This window comes from Pipistrellus hanaki (genome assembly GCF_964339955.1).
Source record: "Pipistrellus hanaki genome assembly, chromosome: 2".
In the NCBI taxonomy this organism is placed as follows: domain Eukaryota; kingdom Metazoa; phylum Chordata; class Mammalia; order Chiroptera; family Vespertilionidae; genus Pipistrellus; species Pipistrellus hanaki.
The window spans coordinates 59,623,265-59,637,048 of NC_140504.1; the positions used below are offsets into that span (position 1 = coordinate 59,623,265).

General features: G+C 39.2%; 1 protein-coding gene across 9 annotated transcripts in view; it reads left to right on the forward strand.

The window, feature by feature from the left end:
* Positions 1-308: 308 nt before the first annotated feature.
* The window catches only part of ZBTB20 (zinc finger and BTB domain containing 20), an 818,830-nt gene continuing 805,354 nt past the window's right edge, over positions 309-13,784 (forward strand). For 6 of the 9 annotated variants that reach the window (XM_084873913.1, XM_084873925.1, XM_084873936.1 and 3 more), the window contains exon 1: positions 337-441. The gene's annotated coding sequence lies outside the window, so the exon portion shown is untranslated. Of the gene's footprint in view, positions 442-13,784 lie in introns of all 9 variants that reach the window. The other 3 variants (XM_084873935.1, XM_084873937.1, XM_084873945.1) reach the window with 1 other exon arrangement.

Here is a 13,784-nt window from a genome sequence, read left to right on the forward strand (position 1 = left end):
ATCACTGAACCGCCGGCTGCGGCTGACCTCTCCAGACTGGGCGAAAAGGCGGCGGGGAGGGGCGGAGTTGGGAGGGTGTTGACCAATGGCTTTGCAGAAGTCCTCTGAGCGACGTTTCTGCGTCCCAATAGGTGTTTGAGATAGCGGATTGGGCTTTTTCTAGCCCAATCGGCGGTGGTAGAGATGAGGGAAAAGGAGGGGGGGGGGGGGCGGGACCGGAGAGGGGAGGAGACCGAGTGCATTTTGTTTATGGGCGGCAACCTCACGAGGAGCGTCCCGTTCTCATAGGCTCTCTGAAGCGAAGAGTGGCACGAGAACAACCCAATCGCGGGGGAGCAGAGCGGGTTCGCGGCGCGAGGCGCCCAATGTGGACCTTCTGCCGAAGAAGTAAGGGCGGGGAAGTTTAGGAGTTGAGGAAAGAAGATTAAAGAGCGTGCGGAGGTAACGCCGAAAACTCTAATTTGTTGCTGGGCGGGCGGGAGGGAGGGGTGTGCGCTTCCAGCGCGGGGTGAGGCGTCCGCGAGGCGCTGGGAGTTGGGGGCGGCGGGACGGGGAGAGGAGGGGAGTGGGGGGAGAGGCTGGTCGGGGGAGCGAGCAGGAGCGGCGAGCCCGCTGGCCGGCGGCCGGCAGGGAGCGCGCGCCCCCGCGCCCCGCCCCGCTCGCGCCGCCTCTCCCCGGGCGCCCCTCCTCGCGTCCGGCTGTGGCGACGTCCTCACCCGACCCCGCCGGCCGGGGAGGAAGGCAGCTCGGGAGGGTCTCTGGCTCCAGGAGCGGGCGGGGCCCCGTCCTGCAGCTGGAAACGTGTGTGCGCTCTCCCTACTTTTTTTTTTCCCTACTCCTTTGCGCCTGGAGCTGCCGCTTCCAAGAAGAGGAGCCGAGGGCGGACTAGCCTGGGCTCCGGAGCTGCTCAAAGCGTCCGCTTGCCTCCCGCCCCCTCTTGTCCACCCTCCCTCCCTCCTGTCCCCCCTACTTGGCGCTGGCCCTTGCGGTCTCTGGAGCGTCTGCAGAGCACCGGGGAGCGGGGGGCGTCCTGGCCCCAGAGCCGCTGGGCGCCTCTCCGGACCACGGAGCTCTCGGCCCCCGCCGGCTTCGCTGCAGTGACTAGACTCTGCGCTCCCCTTTCCCCTCTCCTCTGGGCTCCTCTGAAAACATGAACACACGTTGACTCCTTTCCAATAGCCGAGACAAAAAACGGCTGGAAGCTTTCGGAAAGTTTAAAAGAGACGCACTCTATGACATTGTTTAAGCGTCGCTTTACATCGGGTTGGTTTGCTGGTCCTCTCCCGCCACCCGGCCCACGCCCCCCACCCCCTCTCCGAGGCAGTGAACCGGCTTTAAGGCTGCTGAAGAGGCAGGGATTTCCTCAAAATCCTATTGATAAACACACACTTGCACAGCATATGCCAGGCACACACACACACTGTAAACAAGAACTAAAAACACAATATGGCGAGCAGCTACACTACTACTACCTAGCGCTTGTATCCGCTGGTCGGGAGCCCCGAGCGGGCTGAATGGGGTCAGAAGCAGGATGATGGTTCTGCCATTGAAAGGAAGCAAAAGTAACTCGGCGGCCTGTGGCTTAAGCGCTGTCCTCAGAGTCAGCATTGGCCCAGGCTGAACTGGACATGTTAACTTTCTAGACGTGTGGAAATTGTCTTCATCGTTTACCATTAAAAAGACCAAAATGTTGCCAAAGGCGAGAGTTTTTTTTTTTAACTGTGTGATCAGTTTATGTCTGAATTTCAGCTCATCAAATGAGCAGAGGACAGATTTTATCCCAGTGTTTACAAGTGAACGCAGATCTAAAGTTACTGTAGTAACTCGTTGCTTTTGAAAAATGTTGAAACCTAGATTCTAACGACCGATTTGTAAATAAATCCTATAGCTGTAAACACTCCTTAAGTTGTTAACAAACTCAGAAATGGTTTACTCTCCTACCTGTTGCTCCTAATCCCAAGTAACCTTTGCTATCACGTGGGAATATTTAAAATGAACCTTCCTCCCTCCTCCCATACCCTCCACATGTAAATTTGACCAGGCCAGATTTTTCTGCTTTATGCATTTTTCTGCTTTATAATTAGGTGTTTCTAGGAAAAGGACAAAATCCTCAAAAAACAATTTACATTGATTTTTTCATCCCTTTGTTTGCTCTTGGTTGTTTTTATTCAGACTGTATCCAAGTTATCCATGCACATACAGTGCTCCTGTATCATTGTGCCTTCTCAGGAATAGTCTCTCAAGAAAGCTTTTGGAATTGTCTTTGAAGAATTGTTAATGTTACTCATTGTGTAGTGCTTAAGAATCAGTTCCTAAAACCGGGGTTGTGAGTCCATTGAGCTCAATTTTGGAAGGCTTTAGGCTTGAGAATACTCAAATTAACAGGAGAGAAGAAATTTTATAGAAATTTATTAGCTGCTCAGTGATCCAGCAGTTAGGTTGTTTGGCTTTGTGATTTCACATCTCACAGACCAGTGGAATACAGGCCTTTTGCATATGAAGATCAGGTGACAAATTAACTGGCTACCAAACTCCAAAGCAGTACACCCTTTTCATGGTGAGGTCCTGATTTTAACAGACTAAATAAGTTTAATATTAAAATTGTCAAATTTTATTCACTTTCAGGAAGAAGTCTTTATGCTTAATGTCTAGTCCAGTTAAGATGTCAGTATTTTGAGATTATTACTGCACCAAGAAAATCCAGATATAATTCACATGTACACTGACTAGCCATTGGAAGGCAATATGAGTTTAAAAGGAATAGTAGAGGAAAGAAGAACTTTCATGTGAGGGTTCTAATTTGGGGTGCCTGTGTATGCTTAGAACTACTAGTTGATGTGATGCCAGAAAGTTTTTGAGACCCACAAATATACAACTACTTCTGTTGTCAAATTAATACAAATTTGACCTCTTTGTATAGAAATAAAATCTATGAAAAAAAGTCATTTTAAATGAATTGGTTTTATCTCAGAAGTGAAAGTCTCCAGACTTTCTCTGACAAAATTGGAGTTCCTAGGGAAAAAAAAAAAAAAAAAAAAAAAAAAGGCTACACTGAATAATTCCATCATTTTAGAAGAGCAATAAAAGGTACAGTTAAGTTCCTTTAAAGGATCTGACATTTATAAATGAATTACAAATTTATAAATTATTCTAATATTTTAGAATGAGTGGAAAGTAGATATTTCTTTAAAACATTTTGAGTAAAAAAAGTGGAACTTGATGAGCTCTGCTTTATTCTCTGAAATAATCATGTTTTTCTGTAATGATTGTTTAAATTCAACAACTTGTTTTAGACACTCTTCTAGACACTTGGGAGGTAAGGTGAACAAGAGATGAAATTGTCTGCATTATAGAGTTTACATTCTAATGTCACATTCACTTTGTATGCTTTAGATTGTAAAGGAGAAATTTTTGAATGAAACTTTAAAACCTATCTGTTTTCTCCATTTTGTTGAATGTGTTTTGAAAGAGCTTACAGTTTGAAGGGCAAGGGAGTGTTTAGCAATTGCCAATGATAAAGGAAAAGCTTATTTTGTTTCTCATTTTTATCCTTTGTTATTGTTATGAAACTTTCTCCATATACTAGGGTAGGTTAAAAAAACAACAGAATAGGGTGTTTTTTCCCCCCTTAATTTTTAAGCATGCCTTTGAAATAAATAAAATGTGTATATATATATATATACTTTTTACATCTATGGCTTGAAATTTACTGTAAAATTCTTATGGAGCTTTTGTTAGCCAATTGTGGTAGAACATCACCTAGAATATCTGAAATGTTTTAGTTAGAATGAATAAAAATAGGTGTGGAAATCAAATTTTTTTTTTTTCAGTTGAAAATTTGTTGTAATTAATTTACAGGTGACATTAAAGAGAGGCCTGCTTTAAAAAAAAAAAAAAAAAAAAAGCTTTGTTATTTAAACCTTTCTTTCAAACTACAAAAGCATTTGATTGGCACTTCTCTGATGTAATAGAACATTTGTAATGCAAGAGGAACATTACAGAAGATTTTAGCATTACTTTAAATCTAATCATTTAGTCTTTAGGTGTAAAAATCCAAGATTTCTAACAGAAGGAAAGTTGGTGCCTGGCTAAGGGTGTATATGATTTAACAATGAGTTTGTTGCTTCAAGTAGTGGGTTCCAAAACCGAGTTCATGGTTCTCAAATAACAAGTTCGGATTTTCTTCATGTTTCTTTGTCATAGTGAGTCTTATATTGTTAGCCAAATGTGAGTTGCTTTGTCAAGTAGGGTAACTCTTTTTATACATCCCTCAGCCTCTTGTCTTCCAATCCCCTGTTGTGAAGGGTGTGTGTTCCTTATACCTTCATTAGACATCTATGCTTATTTGTAGCATAATCACCTCTTCCAAAAAGGGTGCATATTAATGAGCTTTAGAGAAAGTTAAGGTTGCCTCTATTTGAATTCTGACTTGCCAGCTTCTGAAAACTGTAAATAGGAAGATATAGGAAAAAAAAGCAGAGACTATAACTAATGGAATATGTTGTTTTAGCTGAAAGCTTTTTTAAAGAGCAAAGTGGAAGAATGGTTGCCAGAATGTTAAAAATGAAGAACTTTTTCTAATTTTAGTGAGAATGGTTGATGTATGTGTGTATGTACATGTGAGTATATATTTTTATATGAGCAGTTTGTGAATAAAGACATATTTCAGTACTGGGTAAATAATTGCAGTCCTGCCTATGGTCCTTGACATGGAAGGCATTCAAAGTTCCCAGGTGATATTGTTTAACTCACTTTGTTACCAGAAGTTTGCTCTGAGCAATATGAAACACAAGCTAATTAAAACTTTGTAAATTTTGTAATAATTTGGATTAAAATATATTTTGGAAGGTTTTTTTTTTTTTTTTTTTTTTAAAGCATGATTACCAAGCAGTTCATAAAATAAATGAAAGCTAAAGTGAAGAGTTTTTAAACCATGGATCTATATAAGAAGACAATTGAGAATTTCCAAAAGAGGTATTGATAGGGCAAAAATTAAAATCTTGACATCTATCAAATTTTTATAGTATTAAGTAAGCATGACTAATTCTATTACTATTCATATTTTTAGGTACATGTAAGTATGTGTACAGTGCATTTTAAGTCAAAATTTGGGGTGTTATTGGCTAGACGCAGTTATTTCTTTGCCAGAGACACTAGGCTGTGTGAGGGCTAACCATCTGTCAAGTGATAGAGACAAAGAAAGGTTTAAATTACTAGTCTAAAATTTCCACAAACTTGTTTTGAATTGTATTGTCATTTTGTTTTGGCCTTCATACTCTGTGTTGAATATGCACTTGGTCAGTCACCCCACTTTGTTTTATGAACAAACTATTCAAGGTCTGGATGAGGTTATTGTAACAGCTGATGTGATCTAGAGGCAAGATAAAATATGTTTTGATTTTGCTTTTATGTCAAGATAAAAAATTCACAATTGGGCCACCTACTAGCAGTTATACAAATGACTTTAAGCACACGTATTTTCACCCACCAATTCTGAATTTTGGGTGTCTTAATTCTTTTGCTTTATATATTCAAGCCTTGATTTTAAACCCATTCCTGAGCTGGTAGGGGGAAGTAGCAACAGGAATCCAGATTGCCTGTTTTAGGTACAATATGGTGTGATGTGAAATTGAAATAGCAGATTGGTGAGAAACTTTAGTTTCAAACAAATATAAACTAGTTTGCTCAGTGAAGTCATACACAAAACAGTAGTCTCTATTGACAAGGCAAACTTTTTTATTTTTATTTTTCCCCCCAGTAATTTCCACATTATGAGGTCACTGTTTCTTTAGGCCAGTAGTCTATTACCAAGGCATTATATAAGAAAAAGAAGCCCTAATATTTCTGACTGTAATGATATACTTAGTTATGGCAGACTGAGAAATTATTTATAGCAGTGCTAATTATATCAATAAAAATAGCAATATTAATGCTGTGAGTGTCAAAATCCATTTCTGACAGTATGTGGTAAACAGAACTATAGTCAAACAAAGCAGCCAGCCTGTCTCCACTGTTAGCTCATGAATATGTACTTCAGGAAAAATATACACACAGTTTAGAGAATTGGGTGTACTGATTTAATCTTTTTCAGTTACTTTTGACTTTTTAAAAGATGTTCTTTATTTCTAATTCATATATTATTAAAAGGACTTGGATTTTTGGTTTTTAAATTCTTGGTATCTATTTTACTGTGAGTAGTAAGATTCTGGAGATTTATTTATAGTTAAGTATGCTAACCATTTAAAAGACAATGAAAGACAAAACAAAAACCATTACTACAATTCACACACACACACATACACACAAGCACTTTTAGATGTGTTTTTAGACTTCCTTTAGATGCTAAAAAGTACCCTTTTCCATGTTTTTTAAAAATTTTTTATTTAATAAGTCTTTATTTTTCAGATTATTACAGTTGTTCCTCTTCCCCCTCCCCCCATAGTTTTCCTCCACCCAGTTCACACCCCACCCTCTGCCCTTATCACCTCCTCCCCACTGTCCTCATCCATAGGTGTACCATTTTTGTCCGATTTCTTCCCACACCCTCGAGAATTGTTAGTCCACTCCCTTTCTATGTCCCTGATTCTATTATATTTAACAGTTTATTCTGTTCATCACATTTTTTTATTCACTTGATTTTTAAATTCACTTGTTGATAGATATGTATTTGTTGTCACTTTGTTGTTCATAATTTTTATCTTTACCTTTTTCTTCTTCTTCATCTTCTTAAAGAATATCCTTCAGCATTTGGGTTTGGTGGTGATGAACTCCTTTAGCTTTTTCTTGTCTGTGAAGCTCTTTATCTGACCTTCAGTTCTGAATGATAGCTTTGCTAGGTAGAGTAATCTTGGTTGTAGTCACTTTGAAGATTTCTTGCCACTCTCTTCTGGCATGCGAAGTTTCTGTTGAGAAATCAGCTGACAGTCCTATGGGTATTCCCTTGTAGGAAACTGTTTTTCTCTTGCTGATTTTAATATTCTGACTTTGTCTTTTGCCCTTGGCATTTATGATGTGTCTTGGTGTGGTCCTCTTTGGATTCCTTTTGTTTGGGGTTCTCTGCACTTACTGAACTTGTAAATCTATTCCTTTCACCAGGTGGGGGAAGTTTTCTGTCATGATTTCTTCAAATAGGTTTTCAGTATCTTGCTCTCTCTCTTCTTCTGGCACCCTCATAATTCGGATGTTGGTACACTTGACGTTGTCCCAGAGGCAACTTTTCTGGTTGGGTGTTTTTTGCTTCTTTGTATTTCACATCTTTGACTTGATTCTTGGGATCTTCTAGTCTGCAGTTGGACCTCTGTATATTATTCTTTATTTCAGTCAGTGTATGCTTAATTTCTAGTTGGTCCTTTTTCATATTCTCGAGGGTCTCACTAAATTTATTGGAGGTTTCTAGAAGATTCTTGAGTAACCTTATAACTGTGGTTTTGAACTCTATAACCAATAGTTTGCTGTCCTCCATTTCTTTCATTTGTGACATGTTATTTTGTCTTCACATTTTGGCTGCTTCCCTGTGTTGATAGAGTGGCTTTGTGTGCTAGGTGTCCTATAGGACCCAGTGGTTCAGCCTCCCTAATTACTTGAGGTGGACACTCTTGGTGAACCCCTTTCTGGGCTGTGTGCACAGTCTTGTTGTAGTTAAACTTTGATTGCTTTTGTTATCACTGGGAGGAATTGACCTCCAGGCCAGTTGACTGTGAGGATCAATTGTGCCTATGCTGGGAGAACTTTTGTGCTGGAGACATGCTTATGGGACAGGACTTGCTTCAGTGGGGCTTTGGCAATCACTGAGTCTGCCCCCTGAGTATGTTTCTTATGGATGTGAAGAGTTGTAATCTGGATGGTCTCGCTCTGATCACTGGGTACACGGGCTCTTGGATCTCCAAGGAGGTGCAAAGTCCACCACTGCCTGAAGCCACCCAGCAGGAGCTACAGAGAGAGCTGCAGGTTACTCCTCTTTGTTGGGGTTTGGAGGTGCCCAGATGAGGCCCAGCTGTGAAGCAATACAAGTTGCTGTTGAGCTTTGGGTCTTCTTTTGGAGGGTCTGGGTCTCTCTGACCCAGCTGCAATATGTTTGGTTTCAGGTTGCAAAGGGCCAGGCCATTCATATGCAAAAGTCTCTGTACACAGCCTGGATGGGTTGTAAATTGTGTGGGGCAGAGTCTCAGGAAATCACCAGGGCGGAACAAACAGCAATGGCTGACCCTCAGCCCTGTCCCAAAGAGGTTCCTGGGTTTCTGTGTCCCATGGCACCTTGTAGGAACAAGGATCGCTTGCAAGCACCTCTGGGAGAAAGACGTCTTCATGTTCCGGCCAATGCCAGACAGTCCAGTTTCTCCCCGTATGAGTCTGGTCCCCAGAGTCTCTCCTGGAACTGGAGTTCAGAGCAGTTAGGAGCTTGTATCTCCCTCCCACTTGAAAAAGACAACAGTGTTCTCAGTTGCCAGCCCCTTTCCATGTGTGTGAAGCTCTTTACTTCCACACTTTACTTACCTCTGCACCTCCTCTGAGTCTCAGTGTGCTTTTCTTTTTCCTTCTAGTTTTATAATTTCCATTCAGCTAGCTTTCCTGTGGTTCTGGATAATACCCATTTTTTCTTTTAGTTGTAGTTTTGAAGTTCTTGTGCGAGGCAGCAAGTTCAGGTGTTTATCTATACTGCCATTTTGGTTTCTCGAGTCTTTTCTATGATTTTGATGTAAGGAAGTGCATACATTTACTTTGGTGTGTTTTCATTACTTTTGAATTTATGATATTTTTTATCCTTTTATTGATTTCAGAGAGGAAAGGTGAGGGAGAGAGAGATAGAAACATCAATGATGAAAGAGAATCATTGATGTCTGCCCCCCACTGGGTATTGAGCCTGAAACTTAGACATATGCCCAGACCAGGAATAAAACTATGACTTCTTGGTTCTTATTCCAGTGCTTAACCTCTGAGCAACACTGGCTGGGCTGAATTTTATGATATTTTAAACTTTCCTAGGAATATAAAATCAAGGTAGTAGAAGTCATTAAATTTAAAAGTTTTAACTTAAAGGGACAACATGTAACTTTTCAAACCCCCGCCTCAATATATTATATTTAACTCTCTTATGTTACTGTACATTGTCAAAAGTCTTAGATGTAGAGTTAGGAAAGATTATCCTTGGTCTAGTGCTGCCACTCTCCTAGGTCTAGTTGTATGATCTTGGGCATGTCATGTAATCTCTTTGGATCTCTTTCCTGAGCTTCAACTTCAGGGGTCCTTTTAGTTTTAATAATATAGTATGTTCCTTTCAACAATCAAATATTTTAGTTAATGTTAGTGGAAGTGACGGTTAGGCTTCCAGAAAAGAGTATATGTAAATATACATAATGTTAGTGGAAGTGATGATTAGGGTTCCAGAAAAGAGTATATGTAAAATATTTGACTTTGCTTTTGATTTTTAGTTTGTGATAAAACTTTTTTTTAAAATGATATAGGTAGTTAATATTATGTACTTATAATCTTTGATAATTGGTTATTATGATAAATTTATTAGTTTACATAAGTAAACTTTTTTACCAACTTCACTCATGAAGACATGTTGATATTAGAATTTATAAATATGATATTTTCACCTTTCACTCTACCTAAATTTGATTAACTGGGAAAGGCAGGTAATACTAACCCGCAGTCATTTTCTAATTTCATAAAACAGTATAGTCAGATAAATTGATATATTTCTTCAAAGTGAAAAGATAAACTTAATTTTTGTGCCTCTCTAAGCAAAAAGTCAGGAGCCATCTCCGTATAGATCTTATAAAATTGTTAATTTTTAACTACTGCTTGATTTTTGATCAGTATAATTCAGATAGATTTATCTAAAAGGGTTGATAAGACAGACAAAAGTTGACCATTTTGATGAAGAATAGTGGAAAGAAGCTGTATTAGAAAAGACTTTACAAATACTTTCACTTTTTATATAGAAAAAAACTGCCACAATTCTAGTGTCCCCACTTGATAGGTCTTTATTTAAATAAACCCCAAAGTTTTCATTTAACATTGAAAATAAAAATTCACTCTCAGTTTTATTTAAATTGACTCCTATTCCTTTTGCTGGTAGTGAGAAGCTCAAAACCATCAAATACTTTCCTGTTTCCATTTGTCAATAGGTAATGTAGAGAAAGCTATACTATCTGAATCCCCCACCCCCTTCCCTACATCCATCCACAGCTCTAGATATTCCTGGCACTGGTCGTAACATTTTTATAAATCACCTCATAGACAGAATATACAGCACACTCTCTAATAAGGCGTGGAGAAAATTAGGTTTACAGTTATGAATTAGTGAAACAGTTTATTCTTCCATTATTATTTATTAATTATTGTATTATTTTCCATACCCACAACTGTAACTTGCCCTGTGTATTAGATAAGGGTAACTTATTCAGGCCTTCTTAATGTCTAGTTGATAGACATGGCAAGAAAATTTAGATCAACAATTCAACACAAAAGGTGATGAGTGTTTTAATTTGTGCAAATAAAAGAAAAATTATTCTAAGTGATATTTTTGAAGGGAAGCTGAGTCCTGGCCAGTTTGGCTCAGTGGAAAGCTTGTTGGCCCTCAGACTGAAGGGTTCTGAGTTCAGTTCCTATCAAGGGCATGTACCTTGGTTGCAGGCTCAATCCCCAGCTCTGGTGGGGAGTGGATGCTGGAAGCAACCAATCTATATGTCTCATGTTGATGTTTCTTTGTCTCTCCCTCTCCCTTCCATTCCCTCTAAAAGTCAATGGAAAAATATCCCCAGGTGAGGATTAATAAAAATCCTATCTAATAAAAGAGAGATATTCAAATTGACCATCATTCTAACACTCATGATGGCTGCCCCCATGCAGACACAAGATGGCTGCTACAAGATCAGGGGAGGGGAGTTGGAAGGGACCAGGCCTGCAGGGAAAGACAGTTAGGGGAACCCAGGCCTGCAGGGAAAGACAGTTGGGGGGAATACAGGCCTGCAGGGGAGGGCAGTTGTGGGGGATTTAGCCTGAAGCGGATGGCAGTTGGGAGGAACCAGGCCAGCAGGGTAATGCTGTTGTGGGGGGAGGGGGTACTGGGCCAGCAGGGAAGGGAAGTTGGGGGTGACCAGGCCTTCAGGGGAGGACAGTTGGGGGCAACTAGGCTGGCAGGGAAGGGCAGTTAGTGGTGACCAGAGTGGCATGGGAGAGCAGTTAGGGGTTACTGGGCTAGAAGGGGTAGGTACTTGGGGGCGACCAGGCCTGCAGAGGTCAGTTAGGGGCAATCGGGCCAGCAGGGGAGCAGTTAGGCATTGATCAGGCTGGCAGGGATGTCGTTAGGGGGTGATCAGGCTGGCAGGCAGACGTGGTTAAGGGCAATCAGGCAGGTGAGTGGTTGGGAGCCAGCAGTCCTGATTGTGAGAGGGATGTCTGTCCGTTTAGGCCTGATCCCGGATCATTTAGACATCCCTTGAGTGGTCCCAGATTGGAGAGGGTGCAGGCTGGGCTGAAGGACACACACACATCCCCCTCCGCTCTGTGCACAAATTTCGTGCACCAGGCCTCTAGTAAATAAATAAAATAGTAGGGAAGCTGAGTTTAGTCTTACTTAGCTTTATATTCAGCAGTTGTAATGAGGAATGAATATAGATTATTTTCTAAAGGCAATGGTGCAAAAAAGACTAGTAAAAATATTGGTGGGAAGCATAGTGAAAAGAAAATAAATACACTCTGCTCTTGTGCTAAACAATAATAATAATAGCAAGAATAGCCAATATTTATTAAGAATTTACTCTGTATCAGACATTGGTTATATCTACATTTTTTCAGTTAATTCCATAATCCCATGAGACAGGTACTTTCATTGTGCCCTTTTAAAAGAGACACTGTGGCTCAGAAAGGTTAAGTAACTTGTTTGAAGTCACACAGCTAGTGTATAACAGCTGGGAATGCAAACTCAAATTCAGCTTTAGAGAACCTAAAGCTTTTAATCACCATCCTATCACGCTTCTATTCTGGGACCATTTTCACTCAATGCTTGGCCATATTTGTACTGGTAATTTTATTTTAAGAAAGTTATAGTGGCTTTGGAGAAGGGCACAAGGTGAAAGGTATAAGTGGGAGAAATGGTTGCTATGGTAGAGTCTGTTTTTAAAATTTAACTCTTCAGCTTAGAATAACAAATGTGGAGAGAGAATTTGTCTAAAGGTTTACAGAGGGTGGACTGGGTATTGCTGCCTCATTTGGTTCAAGGAACAACAGTATTTCCTTGAACTGTTAAAGTAGGAGCAATTCAAAGGAATCATTAGATACTGGGAAGATTGGAAAGGTAAAAATAAAAAAGAAGTAAACCTAAATAGATTGAGTAAGAACTAGGGATCATGCAGAAAAAAAAAAAATGAAGACAGAAATACAAATTATTAAAAACTGGCAGATCCTTCAGACTGTGGAAAGTCCTTAGATTTATTTGTTTTTACCCTTACATTTGTTGCAGAAACCAACAGCTGGCTTAAATAGGGACTGTCTGAGTTTGGGATAGAAAGACTGCTCAGGTTTTGACACAAAACAAACATGATCACCAATACTAATTTAGAATTAGTCAATAAGTTTAGGTGCATTACAAAGAAATGCAATTTAGTACAAAATATATATGTGGTAAACCTGAGAATGGTTGTTATATGTAAGTGCCTACTTTGTGCCATTCCATTATGAGATCACTTTTTTTGGGGAAATTTATAAGTTGCTATTTGCTGTTCATTTGCCAAATATAAGAAAACACTTGTTAGCTTTTCTAGGGATTGGATAGGTGAAATAAATAGTACTTTAATTTTATTTAATTTCACTATGTAGTTTAACTTTTTATCTCCTACTTAACACATTCATTGAGTTTTAAACTAGGCTATATACCAGGTTTAAGGTGGAATAAAATCTTATATAACTTTAACTTTTCATTTAACTTTAATTTGTCACCATATTGAAAGAAAGGTTTATTTTTATGTGATAGGATAAATACATTTCTATCAGAGTTTTAGGCTCAAATCATCAGCCCAAGTAAAGTCAGTTTGGATTATATTTAGGATAGCCAACATGAATTAATGGAGAGGGAATTATGGAAACTTCAAAATGAATTTTTATTTCTAATAATTTTAATGACATCAAATCAAGCATAAACTTATATGTATGCCATGTATACCTATTAACTCACCCTTTTATATAAGGTATTGTAGACTTCAAAAGTTTTTAAGAGTTAATATTCATTGTTGATATCTGAATGGAGTAAAAGAAGAAAGTGCTTATACTATCACTTTTGTGACTTTACTTTTCCTTATGACAGTAGTTTTTATTTTTTCATACTTATTTTAGTGCATTAGGAAATATGGTGCAATAATCGTTTTGTATGTTTCAAATGGATGCATCACTAAGAAAAATATACTGAAAATTTAGGAAGGAGATCAGTTTATGCATGATACCTTTTCCCTTTAAGTTCATTGTCATTGGAACTTTTCTGTTCTTATTCTTTTGACATCTTATAGTACCTAGTCTTTTAAACAGCTATGTTGTTTGCACCTGACCCATAGAGAAATACCTTTGAAAACTAGTGCTCTCAGTAATGTTTTATGTTTTATTGAAGGGTTGAGAACAAGGCAGTACTATGTTCAGGGGTGATTTGAACTGAAAAACAGTATGGAACGTAAAGAGCAGGAGCCCAGTCCCTTCTGCTTCAGATATCTTACATCATATTAGGTCTAGTAATACTCAATGTCGTTTTCTAATACTTTTTTAAATCGAATTTATTTAAACAATACAAC